This window comes from Dendrobates tinctorius, unplaced genomic scaffold, assembly GCF_039654945.1.
Source record: "Dendrobates tinctorius isolate UK_male_01 unplaced genomic scaffold, ASM3965494v1 ptg000093l, whole genome shotgun sequence".
Lineage (NCBI taxonomy): Eukaryota > Metazoa > Chordata > Amphibia > Anura > Dendrobatidae > Dendrobates > Dendrobates tinctorius.
In genome coordinates, this window is record NW_027361761.1 from 3,372,830 (window position 1) to 3,394,467 (window position 21,638).

The window sequence follows — 21,638 nt, forward strand, 5'->3', positions numbered from 1 at the left end:
ACATTAAGGCCTAACTGATACCTTCCTATCCGTGGAGGTTGGCACCCTAATAGTACGATATTGGCGCCCCCACTCAACGAGGACTATCCCTCACTTCCCTAGTGATCCCTAGTATCACAGAGGGGAAAACAATTTCCAAGATAGAACAGTAATGAAAAGATCAGAATGCCCTAGCGGTTCATCAGGAGGAATAGTCCTATCAAAGATATTGTTGCTGCTTCATGCCTGATACCTTCAATAATAGTGGCACCAGAAGTCTAGGAAACCGGATTTAAATAACCGGTGTGATTATTTTGCATACCACCCACTATCCGGCAGTCCAATCGGTGTGAAGATGCAAATAACTGAGAGCCAGGTGTGCAGCAAAAAATGTCATATACCTGAGAGCCCGCCGCTGCATTCGAAATTCAAAGCGGAAGAAGGGGTCATTAGCGTGCGTTCCACCGTGGGGCGTATCCAATATGGCGCCCATACTTCCGGTCGCGCAACCCCCTCAGCGGGTTGTAGCCTCCGGAACCCATCCTGTGCGGGCAGAGCGGAGGGGAATCAAAGATGGCGCCGGCACTTCCGGTCACATGTTTCCCCTTCGCTCCCGGATACGCCCATAGTAACCAGCAATGGGCGCATCACCAATGTGGGCCGGACCTTTCGATCACATGTTTTCTCCCTACTAGGTTTATTTTTTGACATTTTTTCAACGTCACTGGGAAGGTGTGTTTTTATGATCATTAATAAAATTGTGTTTTAAGGGGATTTTATGTACACTAAGTCTTTTCCAATCTCCATGAATTAGTGATTTTTTCTGGTTTAAGTTTGTTCTGATATGGCCAGTTTCTTATCAACCCCAATTAATACTGAGCTTTGGGCACAGGATGCCAACCAGGTGTTTTCTACAAATCCATTACTTGATAATTCTGATAGCCCCTCTCTTAAAACTTTATTTAAAGACCTCTATCATGCCTACAAGGAAAATATAAAATCCTGGTGGGAGATAAGGGGGTTGGAAAGTTACATTAAAAATAAAATTGTACCCAAGGGCTTACGTATTAATATACAGCCCTCTCCCCGAACGGCCAATCCTGAGTTTCTTGCTAATTGGACTAAAGAGTCTATTGAGTCCTCTACTCGCTTTATGTTACTTCTCCTAACCGAGGAGAAAAGGTTGTTTGAGGAATCTACCAAAAAGTTAAATGATCTAATTGAAAAGGCAAAAAAATTTAAAACTGATCCTGATTTTGTACGAAGGGAGGATATTCTTCAAACATCAGTCGAGAAATTTCAGACCAATCTTAAGGATCGTAAACACTTACAATTTACACGTGATCTGACTGACTTTAAAGAGAATAGGGCCTACGGATATCAAGTGGTGAATCAAACTGAGGTATCTTCCTCAGATATTGATACATCTGACACTGAACGAGTAGATAACTCAAACAGTCTCCGGGGAAGAAGTGGACACAATAGGTCGAGATGGCGTCCATCAAGAAATCAGCACAGACAAAGGGATATGGGGGGAGGAAGGGGGGTACAACATTCCTCCTCGGGATCATCATCCTCTGTATCACAATCTTTTTTGGACAGAGGTCCAACAGTAGGATACGACCTGAGGAGAAAAATGTAATTGATCAGGGGCAAATTATCAATTTGTCATCATATGAATTGTCTAAAGATGAATATTGTGTGTTGCAGAAGGGTCTTAATTTTGTACCAACTAATACATTTAACTGCTTTAATTGGGTCAAAGATCTGAACTTATTTTGTCGCAATCTGAAATGGAAACTTTTCTTTAAGCAGCATGACCGTGAACAGTGTCTCCAATTGGGTTTAGCTGAAGAAGACATAGAGGGCCTGGAAGCTCTGACTAGTCTCCTAAGGGAGAACGAGCAACCACGGGGTTTGGGCCCCTTCACTACCCTGAAAAATAGGAGCACCAGGATGCCACCTAATAATGAGGTTTTGAGCATTGATATTTTTACCAAGATGGTGGAGGAGGATCTCCGTAAAATTTCAAGTATAAATCAGAGTCATCCATCTAATCTTTCCCGTTCTGAAGAGTTGGCTCTTGAGGGACTTGAAAAAAATGCCAGAATAATTATTAAGGCCTCGGATAAGGGGGGTAACCTGGTGCTTCTGGATCATAATAAATATAGGGCAATGTGCTATGCGCTCCTGAATCATGAGGACACATATGAGGTCCTACGGGATAATCCAACATCTGGATACAAAAATGAGTTATTATCCATTCTAAGTGAAGCTATAGAGAATAGGGTGATTTCGGATAATGAATTTCGGTTTTTATTTCCGAATTCTCCCACAATAGCAACTTTTTATGCATTACCAAAGGTTCATAAGGGGTTTGAACCACTTAAAGGTCGCCCTATAGTTTCTGGAATAGACTCGCTCACTCAGAATAGTGGTGTATATCTGGATAAAGTCCTAAGACCATTTGTGACCACATTACCGTCCTATATACGTGACACATCACATTTGTTGAACCTGCTGGAGGGTGTTGTTCTGGAGGAAAACACCCTGCTGGCGTCTATCGATGTGGAGGCACTGTATAGTTGTATTCCACATGAGTGGGGCTTGAAGGCGGTTACCCATTTTCTACAAATGAGAGCAGTTGAGTGTCAAACACATAATTGTTTCATTATAAAATTGTTGGGATTTGTCCTCACCAGGAATTACTTCCTCTTCGATTGTAAGTACTTCCACCAGCTCAGGGGGACTGCGATGGGGAGCCCCTGTGCCCCCACGTATGCTAATATCTTCCTGGGCTGGTGGGAGGAAACCCACATTTTTGGGGGGGAAGAGGAGTGGTGGACTCCGTTTATCAATCTATGGGCCAGATATATCGATGACATTCTGATATTCTGGTCTGGCCCTGAGTCAGATTTTCTTCGTTTCATTGAATGTATCAATGGGAATATAGTGGGACTTAGATTTACCTCAGAGTGTCACACCACAAGTATTAACTTCCTGGATTTGACGATTTCAAAGAATGATGATGGAAGGATTAGTACGTGTACCTATCGGAAGCCTACTGCAACAAATAGTCTGTTGAGATGGACAAGCCATCACCCGGAACCTTTGAGGAGGGGGATACCCAAAGGGCAGTTCCTTAGGGTTCGAAGGAACTGCACGGAGTTGAGTGTCTATAGAAAACAAGCCAATGACCTATATAATAGATTTAGAAACAGGGGTTATCCCCCACGTTTCTTGAATGGGCCATGGCATGAAGCATTCATAGCGGATAGGCCCTCTCTCCTCCAGTCAAAAAAAGAAGATACTGTCAGGGACACTGTTGTCAGACTTATTGGCACGTATGATGGTCAGTCAGACAGGGTGTACCATGTTCTTAAAAAGCACTGGGGGATACTCTTAGCTGACCCGAACTTGAAGGGGCTGGTACCATCTAAACCCTCTATTACATATAGAAAAGGGAGATCTATAGGGGATCGGCTTGTGCACAGCCTCTACCAAAGACCCAAGGGAACGGGTACATGGTTAGATAGAAAACCTTTGGGCTTCTTCAAGTGTGGGGACTGTACTAAATGCAAATATATGCTTCAATGTAAGACCTTTATGAGTTCACACAATGGTAAGACCTTTTATCTGAGGGATTTTGGAAACTGTAAATCAACAGGTCTGGTCTATAAGGCTACGTGTACCTGCCCATTGGACTATGTGGGAAAAACCACTAGAGAATTAAGGGTGAGGGTGGGTGAACACCTGGGGGATATCAGAAATAAACGTGATACTCCTGTCGCCAGACACATCAATGGTATACATCAGGGTCGAATGGGTGACATCACCTTTAATATGATTGAACTAATCAAACCAAGGGCTAGGGGAGGTAATCTGGACAATTTAATTCTGAGACGGGAGTGTGAATGGATGTTCAGACTGCAATCGGTCTTCCCTAATGGGATGAATGAATGCATCTCATATGCCTGTTTTTTATGATCTTTTGATTCTCTGGTTGGTTGAACTTGCCCTTTCTCTGTTATAGGGGGTTATGATAAGAGGCTCTATATGTCTGGCATATTGGATGATGCCTGTATGGCATGGACCACATTGTATGGTTGATTTGATTTATCGCATAGCAATATGCATATTTTTATTTTTCTACATTCCTTGAATTTCTGATGTGCAGCATTATGCCGAATATGAGGACATTGGTACTACTAGATTTATTGGGGTCATCCTTACTGTGATAAATCTGTGGGACATTGTATTGCGGGCAGACTCTTTATTTCCTGGCGATCTCATGTGATGCGCTCTGTCTGTTTACATCATTGAGTAGGGAGAAAACATGTGATCGAAAGGTCCGGCCCACATTGGTGATGCGCCCATTGCTGGTTACTATGGGCGTGTCCGGGAGCGAAGGGGAAACATGTGACCGGAAGTGCCGGCGCCATCTTTGATTCCCCTCCGTCCTGCCCGCACAGGATGGGTTCCGGAGGCTACAACCCGCTGAGGGGGTTGCGCGACCGGAAGTATGGGCGCCATATTGGATACGCCCCACGGTGGAACGCACGCTAATGACCCCTTCTTCCGCTTTGAATTTCGAATGCAGCGGCGGGCTCTCAGGTATATGACATTTTTTGCTGCACACCTGGCTCTCAGTTATTTGCATCTTCACACCGATTGGACTGCCGGATAGTGGGTGGTATGCAAAACAATCACACCGGTTATTTAAATCCGGTTTCCTAGACTTCTGGTGCCACTATTATTGAAGGTATCAGGCATGAAGCAGCAACAATATCTTTGATAGGACTATTCCTCCTGATGAACCGCTAGGGCATTCTGATCTTTTCATTACTGTTCTATCTTGGAAATTGTTTTCCCCTCTGTGATACTAGGGATCACTAGGGAAGTGAGGGATAGTCCTCGTTGAGTGGGGGCGCCAATATCGTACTATTAGGGTGCCAACCTCCACGGATAGGAAGGTATCAGTTAGGCCTTAATGTAGGGCTATGCAGCACCTTATACTAGGTCTATTTTTTGACATTTTTTCAACGTCACTGGGAAGGTGTGTTTTTATGATCATTAATAAAATTGTGTTTTAAGGGGATTTTATGTACACTAAGTCTTTTCCAATCTCCATGAATTAGTGATTTTTTCTGGTCTAGTTGCCCGTGCACAACAAGCAGCCCATCCGGTGACTATTTATCCTAGGTGCAGTTCCCTGACTGACCTGAGGGTAAGGGGGGCGGCGGAGAGCTGCGGGTTCCAAAGTGGAACTGAGAAAGTGGGATATACATAAATCCCCGCAGTTCTTGGAAGGTAGTTAGCAGTGGTGGGGCAACCAAAATACCCCCCTGCGATAAATTGTTAGGGCAAGATTAGCTTGCTGTGTTTTGGTCACATGGTGCCAGTGGTGGGATAACTAAGATTAGCCCCCACTGTGCCTGTGATAGCCTTGTGCCGGCAGTGCGTCACGTCCCTCCGTCTGCTGACAAACCCACGTCAGTGGTGGAATCGTGACCTATTGGTGGCACAGGGTCCGCTGTCAGTCACAATTTGGTGGCAGCGGTGCGCCTGTTCTTCACATGCGGGCTCCCAGTACTGCACTCCTACTATGGGCACCAGGTAAAGTATACAGTATATAATGTGCGGGCTCCCAGTACTGCGCTCCTACTATAGGCACCAGGTAAAGTATACAGTATATAATGTGCGGGCTCCCAGTACTCCGCTCCTACTATGGGCACCAGGTAAGGTATACAGTATATACTATGCGGGCTCCCAGTACTGCGCTCCTACTATAGGCACCAGGTAAAGTATACAGTATATAATGTGCGGGCTCCCAGTACTGGGCTCCTACTATGGGCACCAGGTAAGGTATACAGTATATACTGTGCGGGCTCCCAGTACTGCGCTCCTACTATAGGCACCAGGTAAAGTATACAGTATATAATGTGCGGGCTCTCAGTACTGGGCTCCTACTATGGGCACCAGGTGAGGTATACAGTATATACTATGCGGGCTCCCAGTACTGTGCTCCTGCTATGGGCACCAGGTAAGGTATACAGTATATACTATGCGGGCTCCCAGTACTGCGCTCCTACTATAGGCACTAGGTAAAGCATACAGTATATAATGTGCGGGCTCCCAGTACTCCGCTCCTACTATGGGCACCAGGTAAGGTATACAGTATATACTGTGTGGGCTCCCAGTACTGCACTCCTACTATGGGCACCAGGTGAGGTATACAGTATATACTATGCGGGCTCCCAGTACTGTGCTCCTGCTATGGGCACCAGGTGAGGTATACAGTATATACTATGCGGGCTCCCAGTACTCCGCTCCTACTATGGCCACCAGGTGAGGTATACAGTGTATACTATGCGGGCTCCCAGTACTGTGCTCCTGCTATGGGCACCAGGTGAGGTATACATTATATACTGTGTGGGCTCCCAGTACTCTGCTCCTGCTATGGGCACCAGGTAAGGTATACAGTATATACTATGCGGGCTCCCAGTACTGCGCTCCTACTATGGGCACCAGGTAAAGTATACAGTATATAATGTGCGGGCTCCCAGTACTGCGCTCCTACTATGGGCACCAGGTACGGTATACATTATATACTATGTGGGCTCCCAGTACTGCGCTCCTACTATGGGCACCAGGTAAGGTATACAGTATATACTATGCGGGCTCCCAGTACTGCGCTCCTACTATGGGCACCAGGTAAGGTATACAGTATATAATATGCGGGCTCCCAGTACTGCACTCCTACTATAGGCACCAGGTAAGGTATACAGTATATAATGTGCGGGCTCCCAGTACTGCGCTCCTACTATGGGCACCAGGTAAGGTATACAGTATATACTATGCGGGCTCCCAGTACTGCACTCCTACTATAGGCACCAGGTAAGGTATACAGTATATACTATGCGGGCTCCCAGTACTGCGCTCCTACTATGGGCACCAGGTAGGTATACAGTATATACTATGCGGGCTCCCAGTACTGCACTCCTACTATAGGCACCAGGTAAGGTATACAGTATATACTATGCGGGCTCCCAGTACTGCGCTCCTACTATGGGCACCAGGTAAGGTATACAGTATATACTATGCGGGCTCCCAGTACTGCACTCCTACTATAGGCACCAGGTAAGGTATACAGTATATACTGTGCGGGCTCCCAGTACTGCGCTCCTACTATAGGCACCAGGTAAGGTATACAGTATATACTATGCGGGCTCCCAGTACTGCGCTCCTACTATGGGCACCAGGTAAGGTATACAGTATATACTATGCGGGCTCCCAGTACTGCACTCCTACTATAGGCACCAGGTAAGGTATACAGTATATACTGTGCGGGCTCCCAGTACTGCGCTCCTACTATAGGCACCAGGTAAGGTATACAGTATATACTATGCGGGCTCCCAGTACTGCGCTCCTACTATAGACACCAGGTAAGGTATACAGTATATACTATGTGGGCTCCCAGTACTGCGCTCCTACTATGGGCACCAGGTAAGGTATACAGTATATACTATGCGGGCTCCCAGTACTGCGCTCCTACTATGGGCACCAGGTAAGGTATACAGTATATACTATGTGGGCTCCCAGTACTGCACTCCTACTATAGGCACCAGGTAAGGTATACAGTATATACTGTGCGGGCTCCCAGTACTGCGCTCCTACTATAGGCACCAGGTAAGGTATACAGTATATACTATGCGGGCTCCCAGTACTGCGCTCCTACTATGGGCACCAGGTAAGGTATACAGTATATACTATGCGGGCTCCCAGTACTGCACTCCTACTATAGGCACCAGGTAAGGTATACAGTATTTACTGTGCGGGCTCCCAGTACTGCGCTCCTACTATAGGCACCAGGTAAGGTATACAGTATATACTATGCGGGCTCCCAGTACTGCGCTCCTACTATAGGCACCAGGTAAGGTATACAGTATATACTATGTGGGCTCCCAGTACTGCGCTCCTACTATGGGCACCAGGTAAGGTATACAGTATATACTATGCGGGCTCCCAGTACTGCGCTCCTACTATGGGCACCAGGTAAGGTATACAGTATATACTATGCGGGCTCCCAGTACTGCGCTCCTAGTAGCTACATACATAGATGTCACCTGTCGGTGTCCTGACAATTATACCTGCCGGTTATGTGCCTGTCTCTGCACATTTTGCCCTCGGCAGATTCTTGACATCTGGAGACAACTATAATATAAATGTGACCCTCATCCTGTGAGCGGATACAGAACACACGCTCCACACAGGTGTCACGTACTACAACTGCCAGTGTGCCATCACAGGCTGCAGTCGAGATGTCTATGAGGCTATCAGAGATGTTTCACTAAAATGGGGGGGGGTTGCTGCCCCTATTTTTGTGATCTTTGGGGGTCCCATTGGTCCCAATTTTTACAAAACTTTTTGCCGTTGCAAAATAAAGAGTTTTGGTGCCATTTCTTTTTGGCACAGTTCCCAGGGTGTCTCTAAAAAAATCCCCACCAAAGCCTGGGTACACTGGTGACTATCCTGAGGGCGCTATGACTTCTGTGTGGCGCCCATGATATGGCATAGAAGACCTTCTCATCCAAACTGAGAAATGACACCGTTCTTTCTATAGGACACTAGCACCGGAAAAAAAACTCTCCAAAAAGGGAATTAACCCCCCACCAAGCGACTCTTGACGTTAGAGCGTGTGGATATTGGCAGCGTTACAGTCTATGTGTCAGGAAAACTCTTGCCGTCTATGAGATGCGACGCCAGACTTGCAGCACAAAAAAAAGAAAAAAAAAATTCTATATTCCTGCCAGCTGAATAAATGCCAGTCACAAAGAAGAAACAGCCAAGTCAGTTCCTCCACGAAGGATCGGACTTCAGCATTACAGGTTCTAAGCAAAATGCAAGAGAATCCAATTTATTTGTCTGGATGGAATACAGATCAATCGGGGACACGCGGCCATTAAATGTTTTCTGCTTGTTAGGAGGAAAAAATAACAAAGCTCTATGCCAGTGGTCTACAGCCTGCAGAGCTCCAACTCTTAGGACACTATCTTTCTAGTATTGGGGGATTCACAGCTACACTGATTAGTATGTTGTATGTTGGCCTCCATCCAGATGATTTCTAGTGTTTTATCTTACTCCAGAGCCAGATTCACTGATCATTACTACTCTATAATTTCCTCCATGCTTTAACTTTATAGTGTTTCATCAGAACTTAGAGCTGGATTCACAGATACATTGTTCAGTATTGCTGTACTATGCCTTTCATGCTGATTTTTTTTTAGCAAGTGTTTTAGCTCACTTCAAAAATTCACTGCTCAGTACTGTAGTAAAATCTCCTACATGTTTCTTCTTTCTTGTAAAAGTTTAATCTCACTCCCAGAACAGTAATCACAGCTACACGGCTCAGTTTTGCTGTATAATGAACTTCATGCTGCTGATTTCTAGTCTTTCATCTCACCCTAGATTCATTCATACCCCAATCAGTATTGCTGTATAATGTGCCTATGCCTTCTAGCAAGTTTTTCATCTTACCCAAGAGTGGGATTTACAGATACACTGCTCAGTTTTGCTGTATAATGAACTTCATGCTGCTAATTCCAAGTTTTTCATCTCTAGATTCAGCTATACACCAGTGAGCACTGCTGTATAATATCCTCCACGCTTCTGCTTTCTAGTAGATTTTTCATTTCACCCCAGAGTAGCATTCACAGATACAGTGCTTAGATAAGCTGTATGTCCCAATGTTGATAAATACCCTTCATTATGAAATGATGCCGCTCTTTATTTGCTAACAAGTAGCTGTAGTTCTGCCCTTATCACTTAAAGAGGATAGAACCAGTGAGGACCATGCCCCTCTCTCCTTGGTCATAAACAGCAGAAGCACAAATAATCAGCATATTATAATATATAACCTATTATTTATGCATCAAAAGATATAAGTCGCCATAAAATGTAGGAGAATTCAGTAATGTGGCGAACGCCTGGTCGGCTGCTTTACATGGATATTGCCTGATGCGGTGTCGATTACCCCATGAGCATCATAAATAGGCTAAGATGTAGAATCAAAGGAGCTGCTCCATACATTAAAGGGGAATTATAGCTCCCACATCTAGGCAGAGCTGAGAAAATGGCAGCCCCATGCAAGCAATTACCATACATATTACAAGAGCAGACAATAACTTACCATCAGGTATTGAAAACAGAGAACAAAGGAAGAGTCTGGAAAATGCCGCACAATGGTAAATCGGGTTCTGGGCATATTATATGGAAAGAATAGAAACTAATCAATTATGAGAAGTGCTGGCTGCCAAAAATCATTGAGCCTTGGCTAGATGGAACCCCCTGACCCCGAAAATGGCAAAATGTGACGGGATAGTCAATGAGAGAAAGTTAGCTCATACTGTCCCATAACAGGTTGCAATTCACAGCATAACCACTAGGTGGCCACATATAGACACTTACATCAGAAACAACTCCCAACAGAGTATCACAAAATCGGGGGTCATGCTGAGCCAAGAGCTAAGAAAAAGAGGGACACATCTGTATTTAGGATTAAAGAGAAGTGTATAAGACACGTTAGTAGCAGGAAAAGCCGAAAGCAAGCATTTAATTTGCCTGCAGTGTCTCCGCAGGAACAAGCAAGCATTACACAGCTGTCATTAAAGTGAACAGACAGTCCCTCTCTCCGACATCTTCATCGTCGCTCCTCGGGGGCGGAGTCGCTTCTCCCTGCATAAATTATATATTCACTTTTTCTCACTCCTGTGATGGGGTCTCCCCAGTCCTCAAACTTACATCTCAATGTTCATAGGCTGCAGATTTATAAAGAATCCACAGCTCCTAATAATAAACACAGGAGAATTTGGTAATCTTGGCCTGTATTGCAGGCAGTGAACACAAAAGCAGATTATACTATTAGACACAGACATACAGTACATTGTATGGAAAAAAAGTATTTCTATGTTCCCTGTACAATGATTTGAAGAAAAAGTCGATTTTTTTTTTGTTCCTATAAAACTGCTAAAAAATAAAGCAATTAAAAAACAATGTTTTCCTTAGGTGAGTCCCCATGTAATAAAAACCACATCCCTCAACACTACAGGCAGGAGCTAAAGCTACTGAGCCATAAGCTCTGGTGATAACATGGGGAGGATTTTGTGCACTTGATCTGTATTGCAGGCCCTGACTCTACAGGCAGATTTGAACAGATACATTGTACAGTGTATTTCTATGTATTTGTATTCCAGAGGGCGAATAAGATTTTTTTTTTCATCCTATAAAAATTACTTAAAAAATAATGAAAATCACTTACAATATTGTCATTTTACAGCGCTTTAAAAAAAAATAAAAAAATAATAAACATCATAAGTCAGCAAACAGCCTGGACATATCTGTGTCCCTGTAATGGTAACGAGTAACGACCCGCACAACACAGGGATCACATTATTTACAGGGATCGGTAAATGGCGTGATTGATATTTTTTCACTATTAAACCCATAAAAAAATGGAACACTGAGGCTGTGTTCACACTTAGCGTAAATACTGCGTCTCTTCTATTGCTTTTTTCTCTGCAGGTGAACTCACCCCACCATGCAATAATAATCTTCTCTGATTATTGCGTGTTTGCTACGTTTCTTTTACGCCCTTTCCCGCTTATTTGATGCTTTTTTGGTGCAGATGTGAAACCACATTTTTAATACTGCAGTAAAGCTTTTATTCTGCGCTTAAAAATGTAGTAGTATTTTTTGCTTAATGCGGTTTTTTTTTCAGAAGAGGCCTATAGAGAAAAAATGCACCAAAATTACAGAGTTCAGCAGCGTCTGCAGACCACAGAGAGCGGAGATTTCATGGAATCACATCCACTTTGCTTAGACATTTAGACCGTGTTCACATGTAGCGTAGATGCTGCATTTTTTGTGTGCTTTTTTTTTGCCCAGAAATTCTGTGTTTAACTGTCCAAGACAAGTGGATGTGATTTTATGAAAACGGTGTCCTCACTGCACCCAAGGATGTGCAGAAGATATCGCGCCGCCCTGGGTGATAAAAAGCCGCATCGGGAACGCCGAATGGTAAAAGATTTGTAGCCTCCCATCCAGCCACCAGACAGCATTGTCCTGGACCCTGGACCAGAGACCCATAAATACGTCTCCTCCTGCCGGGGGAGAAGGAAAAGGGAAATGCGCGTGAATTGGGGTGCAGCCAAAATTTGCTATGCGAGCAGCATAATTTCTCCCTCTTCAAAAGTTGCCTAATGGAGGGGTTTGGTGATTCTACCCCCTGACTGCATTGTGCCCCTTGTACAGATGGTGGAGGAGGATAATGCAATGGGCTTGTTATAGAGGGTCGGCATTGGGCCCTTTATTAGCTTCACTGATGGGAAATCTTAATCTTCAGCACAAGACATTGTGGACAAATTGTAGCTTCAGATTTGTGGGAACAGTTTTGGGATGACTCTTTTCTGCCCCCATTACTGTGCCCAGAGAACAAGGTCCATACCGACATGGAGGAGAGAGAACATCAGCGGCCACACAGAGCCCGGACCCCCAACTCCATAAAACACCAATAATGGCGCACAGCCTCCCCCCAACATCAGGTAAAGTTATATTTGCAGAAGGGTAACCCCATATTAATGCCTATGGGTGCAGATGGACGTCAGAAAAGCTTCTAAAGGCCGATTGGAGGGGGCAAATACTTTTCTCCATATAGTGTGTTTTCTAGAATATTAAATATATTCCTATGAAAAGCCATAACTCAGCTCAAGAACTTCTAGAAAAAAACGTACAGGAGCGACGTGTGATAATAAGCGGATTATGTATTTAGGTGGATTATGAAGGAACATTATATGGCTGAAGGACATTAAAAGAAGGAATTATGCGTTGAGACTAATGTATATATGTTATACGATTTCATGTTCAATATGATTATATCCTTAAGTCGATTTCTTTCCTAACTAGGATTACGTGATCCTTGACCTGAGTCGGCCTGCTCAGGACACTTTCCTATGCCTTTCACTTGGATTAAGGAGCTAATTGCTAAAGGAACACAGAGGAAGTTGCACTTTAATTAAAATGCCTTTGGAAAGGTTATGCAAGCCCAAGCAATTATGTCTTGATATTTTACATGCTGCTTTTTTTTTAGCATGATTTTCCTACTGATCCCCCCTGGGTGACGTCCAGTCAAACCACACTTCCCTCCTCATTATCAAGGGGCGCGCAAACGTCTAGTATTTAAGGGAAAACCGAGAAGCGAAGGAAGATCCAAGATAAAAGTGAATTCAATCTTAATTCTTACACAACTTATTCTATAAGGTTTAATTGTTCTACAAATGTCTATCCACTGCATTACTGCTTCTACAAGAATATATACCCAAAAGAAAAGTGGAGCCAGGGGCAATAAGTAAAATATGTAACTTTACTATTTATCCAAAAATTGATAAAATTCAGATTTATAATAGATCAATCAAAAAGTTGAGTACAAAAGGGAATCGGCGTCCACACATGGGTAAGGAAAGGTAAACAGCTGGCAATATAACCACAATTGCATATACCAATGAACAGACCTGGTATCATGCACAAAAACAATTAATCAAAAAGTTATTGCCCACCAAAAATATGGAACAAAAAAGTGCAAAACAGTGCAAAAGTAAATACCATATACACGGATATCTCTCATTAATCATATAACGTGCAATGGTGCATAATTGCAAATATGTAGCAAAAAGTGCATATTTCTCTCAATGGTCGATTAAAGTGCAATAGTGCATGATTCAGTGATCCAAAATGAGGACCAACAACTATACAACTATGTACAAGAATATAACTACTATAATACTGCTCCTATGTACAAGAATATAACTACTATAATACTGCTCCTATGTACAAGAATATAACTACTATAATACTGCCCCCTATATAGAAGAATATAACTACTACAATACTGCCTCCTATATACAAGGATATAACTACTATAATACTGCCCCCTATGTACAATAATATAACTACTATAATACTGCCCCCTATGTACAAGAATATAAGTACTATAATACCGCCCCTATATAGAAGAATATAACTACTATAATACTGCCCCTATATAGAAGAATATAACTACTACAATACTGCCTCCTATGTACAAGAATATAACTACTATAATACTGCCCCTATATAGAAGAATATAACTACTACAATACTGCCTCCTATATACAAGGATATAACTACTATAATACTGCCTCCTATATACAAGGATATAACTACTATAATACTGCCCCCTATGTACAATAATATAACTACTATAATACTGCCCCCTATGTACAAGAATATAACTACTATAATACTGCTCCTATGTACAAGAATATAACTACTATAATACTGCCCCTATATAGAATATAACTACTATAATACTGCCCCTATGTACAAGAATATAACTACTATAATACTGCTCCTATGTACAAGAATATATCTACTATAATACTGCCACTATGTACAAAAATATAAATACTATAATACTGCCCCTATGTACAAGAATATAACTACTATAATACTGCCCCTATATACAAGAATAACTACTATAATACTGCCCCCTATGTACAAGAATATAACTACTATAATACTGCCCCTATATAGAAGAATATAACTACTATAATACTGCCACTATGTACAAAAATATAACTACTATAATACTGCCTCCTATATACAAGGATATAACTACTATAATACCGCTCCCTATGTACAAGAATATAACTACTATAATACTGCCACTATGTACAAAAATATAACTACTATAATACTGCCCCTATGTACAAGAATATAACTACTATAATACTGCCCCTATATAGAAGAATATAACTACTATAATACTGCCCCTATGTACAAGAATATAACTACTATAATACTGCCTCTATGTACAAGAATATAACTACTATAATACTGCCCCTATGTACAAGAATATAACTACTATAATACTGCTCCTATGTACAAGAATATAACTACTATAATACTGCTCCTGTGTACAAAAATATAACTATTATAATACTGCCCCTATGTACAAGAATATAACTACTATAATACTGCTTCTATGTACAAGAATATAACTACTATACAGTAATACTGCTCCCTATGTACAAGAATATAACTACTATAATACTACCCCTATGTACAAGAATATAACTATTATAATACTGCCCCTATGTACAAGAATATAACTACTATAATACTGCTTATATGTACAAGAATATAACTACTATAATACTGCCCCTATGTACAAGAAAATAGCTACTATAATACTGCTATGTACAAGAATATAACTACTGTAATACTGCCTCTATGTACAAGATAACTACTATAATACTGCTCCTATGTACAAGAATATAACTACTATAATACTGCCCCCTATGTACAAGAATATAACTATTATAATACTGCCCCTATGTACAAGAATATAACTACTATAATACTGCTTCTATGTACAAGAATATAACTACTATAATACTGCTCCTATGTACAAGAATATAACTACTATAATACTACCCCTATGTACAAGAATATAACTACTATAATACAGCTCCTATGTACAAGAATATAACTACAATAATACTGCCCCTATATACAAGAATATACCTACTATAATACTGCCCCCTATGTACAAGAATATAACTACTATAATACTGCCCCCTATGTACAAGAATATAACTACTATAATACTGCCCCTATGTACAAGAATATAACTATTATAATACTGCTTCTATGCACAAGAATATAACTACTATAATACTGCTCCCATGTACAAGAATACAACTACTATAATACTGCCCCTATGTACAAGAATATAACTATTATAATACTGCCCCTATGTACAAGAATATAACTACTATAATACTGCCCCTATGTACAAGAATATAACTACTATAATACTGCTTCTATGCACAAGAATATAACTACTATAATACTGCTCCCATGTACAAGAATATAACTACTATAATACTGCCCCTATGTACAAGAATATAACTATTATAATACTGCCCCTATGTACAAGAATATAACTACTATAATACTGCCCCTATGTACAAGAATATAACTACTATAATACTGCCCCCTATGTACAAGAATATAACTACTATAATCCTGCCTCCTAGCTGTGAGGTTGTGTGTCAGTGGTTCTCCTGATGTCTGGAGCAAGCCCAGGGAGGGGCCACCCTGGGCGGGGAAGCTCCCCTGGCAAGGCCCAGGCTTCCCGGCCTACACTGGGACTAGCCTCCCAGGCTTCTACTAATGGGAATGTTAATCCCAAAGCCACTGTGAGTCCAGTGAATGCAGCGAGTCAAAGCTGCAGCAGTTCTATGAAGAAGGAAACAGTTGTGAGTAAAGTTTTGGGAGGAAAACCTTCTCCAATTCCAGCAGTAAGGAAAAGTGTCAGTGAGTGATGGAATCCAGCTGAATGTGAAGCCTTGTAGCTCCCCAGTCAGTAAGCAGCTCCTGCCAGGTGCACAGGTGAGATCGGCCCCAGCTGTGCAGATCACCTCTCCTGCTTCCAGGCAGAGACGGACGTCTTTGGAAAGGCAGACAATGCAGGAGAACCTACAGCACATGGCAGTATGGCACGGTCAGGACGCACACGGTCGCAGTCAGGTGGCAGCGATAAACCTGCTGCGGAGCCTGCATCCAGCCAAGGGGCCACAAAACCATCCATGGTGGACCCGCACAAGACTGTCTTCAAAACCCCTGCACCCGTGGTCAAGACTAAGACTGTGGGGCCGGCGCGTGCACCCGAGCTGCAGCTAGCGGATGAGATACCGGGACTTGTCCGAAAACTGGAGAGCATGGGGCCCCTGGCAGAGACCTACAGGAACCGCGAGCGGTTCGCCTCCTATAAGCAGGACTGTGCTGTAGAGGCCAGGACCCCTGATGTTCAGGACGGGACCCCCCAGCAGCGGACACGGCCAGTGTTACAGGCTGCCCGCTTCTGCTTCCAGGAGGGAAAACAACTGCAGCAGCGGGCAGCTCAGTGTGAACAGGAGCATACACTTCAGACTGCAGCAGAGGCACCACAGGTCCCAGAATGCCCCACACAGGAGCAGGACAGTATTTCTGAGACTGTTTGTGCTGATGAGGCTGAGGCTGAAGCACAGACTGTGGCTGGTGATGCTGTGCCCATGGGGTCGGGGGTTGGAGGGGTTTCACATTCTGTAATGGACGTTGCACTGTCTGATAATGATGCTGCTAATGATAATGTGCATGATATGTGTGATTATCCCCCTTTGCCATCCAGTCCACAAGGTGTGACAGCCCCCCCTGCTGCAGGCCCTCTCCCTGTCAGTCAGCCCAGTGTGACCCGGCAGGTGCCCCCCAGGAATGCCTGGAGCCGCGGCTCCCCATCCTTCACTTCCAGCGCCAGGTATACCGGCCAGACATTCAAACGCATTAATGTGGTGCGGTTTAAATACATAGGTGCCAAGGAGGATCTGCCACAACGCAGGTATGTGGTGAGAGAGCTGCTCTGCGGCCAGATGGGGTTTGTGGTAAATGAGATACTGGCAGTGTCTAATCTTCAGGACAGGCAGGGCTACGAGGTCAGCTTCAAGCTCATGTCTGACCTGGACAGATTCTGGGCCAATTACCCCAAGTTCAGAGATGCTGAGGGCTGGAATAAGTTTGTGTTGGTTCCTATCTCCAGACCAGACACTGTCACAGTGAATATCACCTTCTGGAATGAGGCCGTTCCTCCACAGGACATCGAGGTGTGGCTCCGGAGACACTGTGACCTCGTCTCTCGACTCACCAAGGTCAGAGATGAGGATGGTATCTGGACAATGGGGTGGCGGGTCTTGGTAAAATTGCGGCAATGTAATAACATCACTGCCCACTTACCCAACTCCTTCTTCATTGGGAGGGAGAAGGGAAGGTGCTATTATCCCGGGCAACCCAGAAAGTGCTTCAAATGTGGTGGGAAAGGTCATCTGGCTAACGCCTGTACTGTGGTGAAGTGCAGTCTGTGTGGGGCAATCGGCCATGTCGCTGCAGACTGCCGGGACGTCAGGTGCAACCTCTGTGGTAGGATGGGCCACCCTCACAGGGACTGTCCAGACGCCTGGCACAACATCTGCAGAGTCTTCCCTGATGAGTTAGTGATGGCAGGGGCAGAGGCTCAGGAGGATGAGGATGTGGTGGCAGGGACACATCGGGAGGAGGAGTTAATGTCAGGAGAGATGCTGACCAGCTCAGATGCCCACCAGGAGTCCACTCAGGCAGCACCAGAGAAGCAGGGTGCAGAGGGGAACATGGAGGTCATCCATCAGGTCCAGCAGCCTCAGATAGCCCCCCCTTCAGCATCGCTGTCTGTATCTGATGACTGGAGCATTAATAATAATAAAAGGAAGAAAAAGAACACATCCTCCCGTAAACCTGAGGCAGAATATGACACTGGTCAGAGTGCTAGTAAGAAGGTTCAGAATTCTGCAGGAGTGATGGTCGTGTCCAACAAGTATGGAGTTTTATCTGACTCCAATGGTGACGATTATGAGGAAGAGTTGAGGAAAATTGATGCTGAGTGTGACAGGGACATAGAGGACCATCCCCCGCCAAAGCGGAAGCCCTTATCTGTGGACCCTCAGGTAGAGTCTGACCTGGACACCAGTGGTGGACAGAACATCTCTGACTCATGATGATGGCTGTTACTCTGCTCCTTCTATATTGTGCTGTGATGGCGGGGTTCTCATTGACAGTGACCTCGAGCAATGTGAATAGCATTAAGCTGAGGAGAACTAGACACACGGTGTATGAACATCTCAAATATCTGGACACGGATGTCATCTTCCTGCAGGAGACACGACTGACATCTCTGGGGCTTATGAGAGAGGCTGAGAGGGAATGGCGGTCCGGTCCTTCTTTCTGGTCACTGGCTGTGGAGCCTTACGCCGGGGTCGCTGTCCTGTTTAACACCAATGATGTGACTGTGCGTAGGATGACGGAGGTGGTCATGGGAAGATGTCTGGTCCTGGAAGTCACTGTCCATGGGAGGCGACTCCGGCTTATTAACATCTATGGGCCACAGACAGTGACGGACAGGATCCAGCTGTTTAATGACGTCAAGCCTTACCTCTTCACTTCTCTTCCAGTGGTGATGGCAGGGGACTTTAATGCCATAATGACATCAGGTGACAGCTCCTCAGGCAGGGCAGTGACCAGGGACGGTAAGGTCCTACATAACGTCATAATGCAGGTAGGATTGACCGACGTTTTCACACAGGGTGGGTGACAGCCAAAATTCACATATTCATGTTCCAACAGGAGCAGTAGGATAGATTTTGCTTTTGTCAGTCCTACTGAGGCTGTCGGCGCCCTGGGCGAGAAGGTCATCCCTTACTCTGATCACCTTGCCTTGTGCTTCTCTTTGGGTTCCTCTAACCGTCCGGACATTGGTAGAGGGTTGTGGAAGCTCAATTCCAGTCTCCTGGATGATGCCTATGTTCAGAGTCGTGTTCACTCCCTTATCCAGCTTCATCTAGACAGGGTTGACTTCTATGACAACATGACCGACTGGTGGGAGGACGTCAAGGAGGATATCAGATCCCTCTTAAAGAGACTGTCAGTTAATAAAGGGAGGAATAAGTACAGCCAGTACCTAAAGCTGCGCAAAGAATTGGAGTCACTGTATTCGGCGGGCGGGGATGACAAAGTGAAGATCGACCGGCTGAAATCTGAGATAAAGCAGTATCAGTATAGCAGGTATACCTCCCTGGTTCTTGAACGGGATTATCGGTCCTTAGGGGCCCCTGATCCCTTTGAGAATTGCACGGAGAGGGTGGCCAAAAAAATGGTCACGGGTCTCATTGACTCCCAGGGTGTATTGCAGGATTCACGGGAGGGTATCCTGGAGGTGGTGAGATCTTACTATGCTGACTTGTTTCAGAGGAAAGTTTTGGATAAAGATAAGATGACTCAATTCTTGGAGGCAACTTCAGTGCCTGATACTAATGATCTGGACTTTTCTCCTTTGACAGCAGAATTAACGGTGGAAGAAGTTAAGGAGGCTATTGATAAGTTATATCTGAAGAAGGCACCAGGTCCAGATGGTATAACGGCAGAATTTTATAAGAAATTCAGAGACCTCCTGGCTCCAATTCTCGTGGATGTGTATAGAAATTGTCTAGAAAATCACCTGATGCCTCCATCCATGAGGGTGTCCTCGTTAATTCTGCTGTCTAAAGGTAAAGAGCCGAGCGACATCAAGAACTGGAGGCCGATTGCCCTCTTGAATGTGGACAGGAAGATTCTAGCAAAGATCCTATTTTCTAGATTAGTCTGTTTGTCCCCGGCACTGTTGGCAGGCTCTCAGTTTGGCACAGTAAAAGGGCGGAACATCTCTGGAGCAGTCATCTCGATACGAGAGATGTTTGAGAGATGTAAAGCTCTGCGGTGTGGGAGATATGTTGTTAGTCTGGACCAGGCTAAAGCCTTTGACAGGGTTGATCATGACTATCTGTGGGCCACTTTGTTAAAGTACGGTATTCCGGGACAATTTGTGGATTGGCTGAAGACGTTGTACAGAGAGGCGGTGAGCTTTCCTCTGATTAATGGTTGGCAGGGTGACACTTTTGGAGTTGGGGCGGGGGTGAGACAGGGCTGCCCAATGAGTCCGCTCCTGTATGTTTTTGCCCTAGACCCATTTCTGAGGTCACTGCAGGAGTGCGATTTTCAGGGGGTGCCGGTCCCCCACTGCCCGCCTCTGAATGTTGTTGCCTATGTGGATGATGTGACGCTGGTGATCTCCAATCCTCGTGAGGTGCAGATGTTATCTGCGTCCATCAGAAGCTACTCAGAGGCCTCCGGGTCTCTGGTCAACCTTGAAAAGAGTCAAGCTCTGTGGACATTAGATACTGAGCCCAGCTTTGATCTGCCGCAGTTTTCCAAAGCCTCCACCCATATTAAGATCCTAGGGGTTAAATTTGGGAGGGATGATAATGCCACGCTAAATTGGGAGGAGAAATTGGAAACCGGAAATGCAAAGGTTCAGCGATGGAAGAACTGGAGGCTGACCTACAGAGAAAGGGTCACAATGTTGAAGACTTACCTGGTCCCCGTTTTCTTGTATGTCTCTGTCATTTTCCCTTTGCCAGAATCTTTCTCAGCGAGGCTCTTCAGCCTGTTCTTCCAGCTCTTGTGGGGGAATAGGATGAACCTGATAAAGAGGGGAATAACATACCTACGGCGGAGAGAGGGTGGGCTGGATATGTTGAATCCAAGGGTTTTCTTTGACTCCTTGTTTCTAAAGGTGAATTTTGGGAACATGGACTCAAACAGTAGCTCCCTGTGGGTAAATAGTATCAGGTACTGGATATTGCCTTTTGCAGAATCTTGGGTGCGGGGCGGTAGTCTCAAGAGGAGGAGATGGACAGGTGACCACCTCCCCCAGTATCTGGACTATGGTCTGAAGTGTGTTAGGAGGTGGGGACTGGAGAGATCTTACATTGAGAGCAGTACGAGAAGAGACCTGTATGCTCGTGTATGTAGGACTTTCTTCTACTCTCCACTGGCCCTGAGAGATTGTGTCACCACCTCCCTGCAGGAAAGCCTTAGGTTCCTAAACGGGAAACGGCTACCTCCTAAACTGTTTGATGTCACTTGGCTTTCACTGCATAGTCTGCTCTTTGTCAAAGGGAACC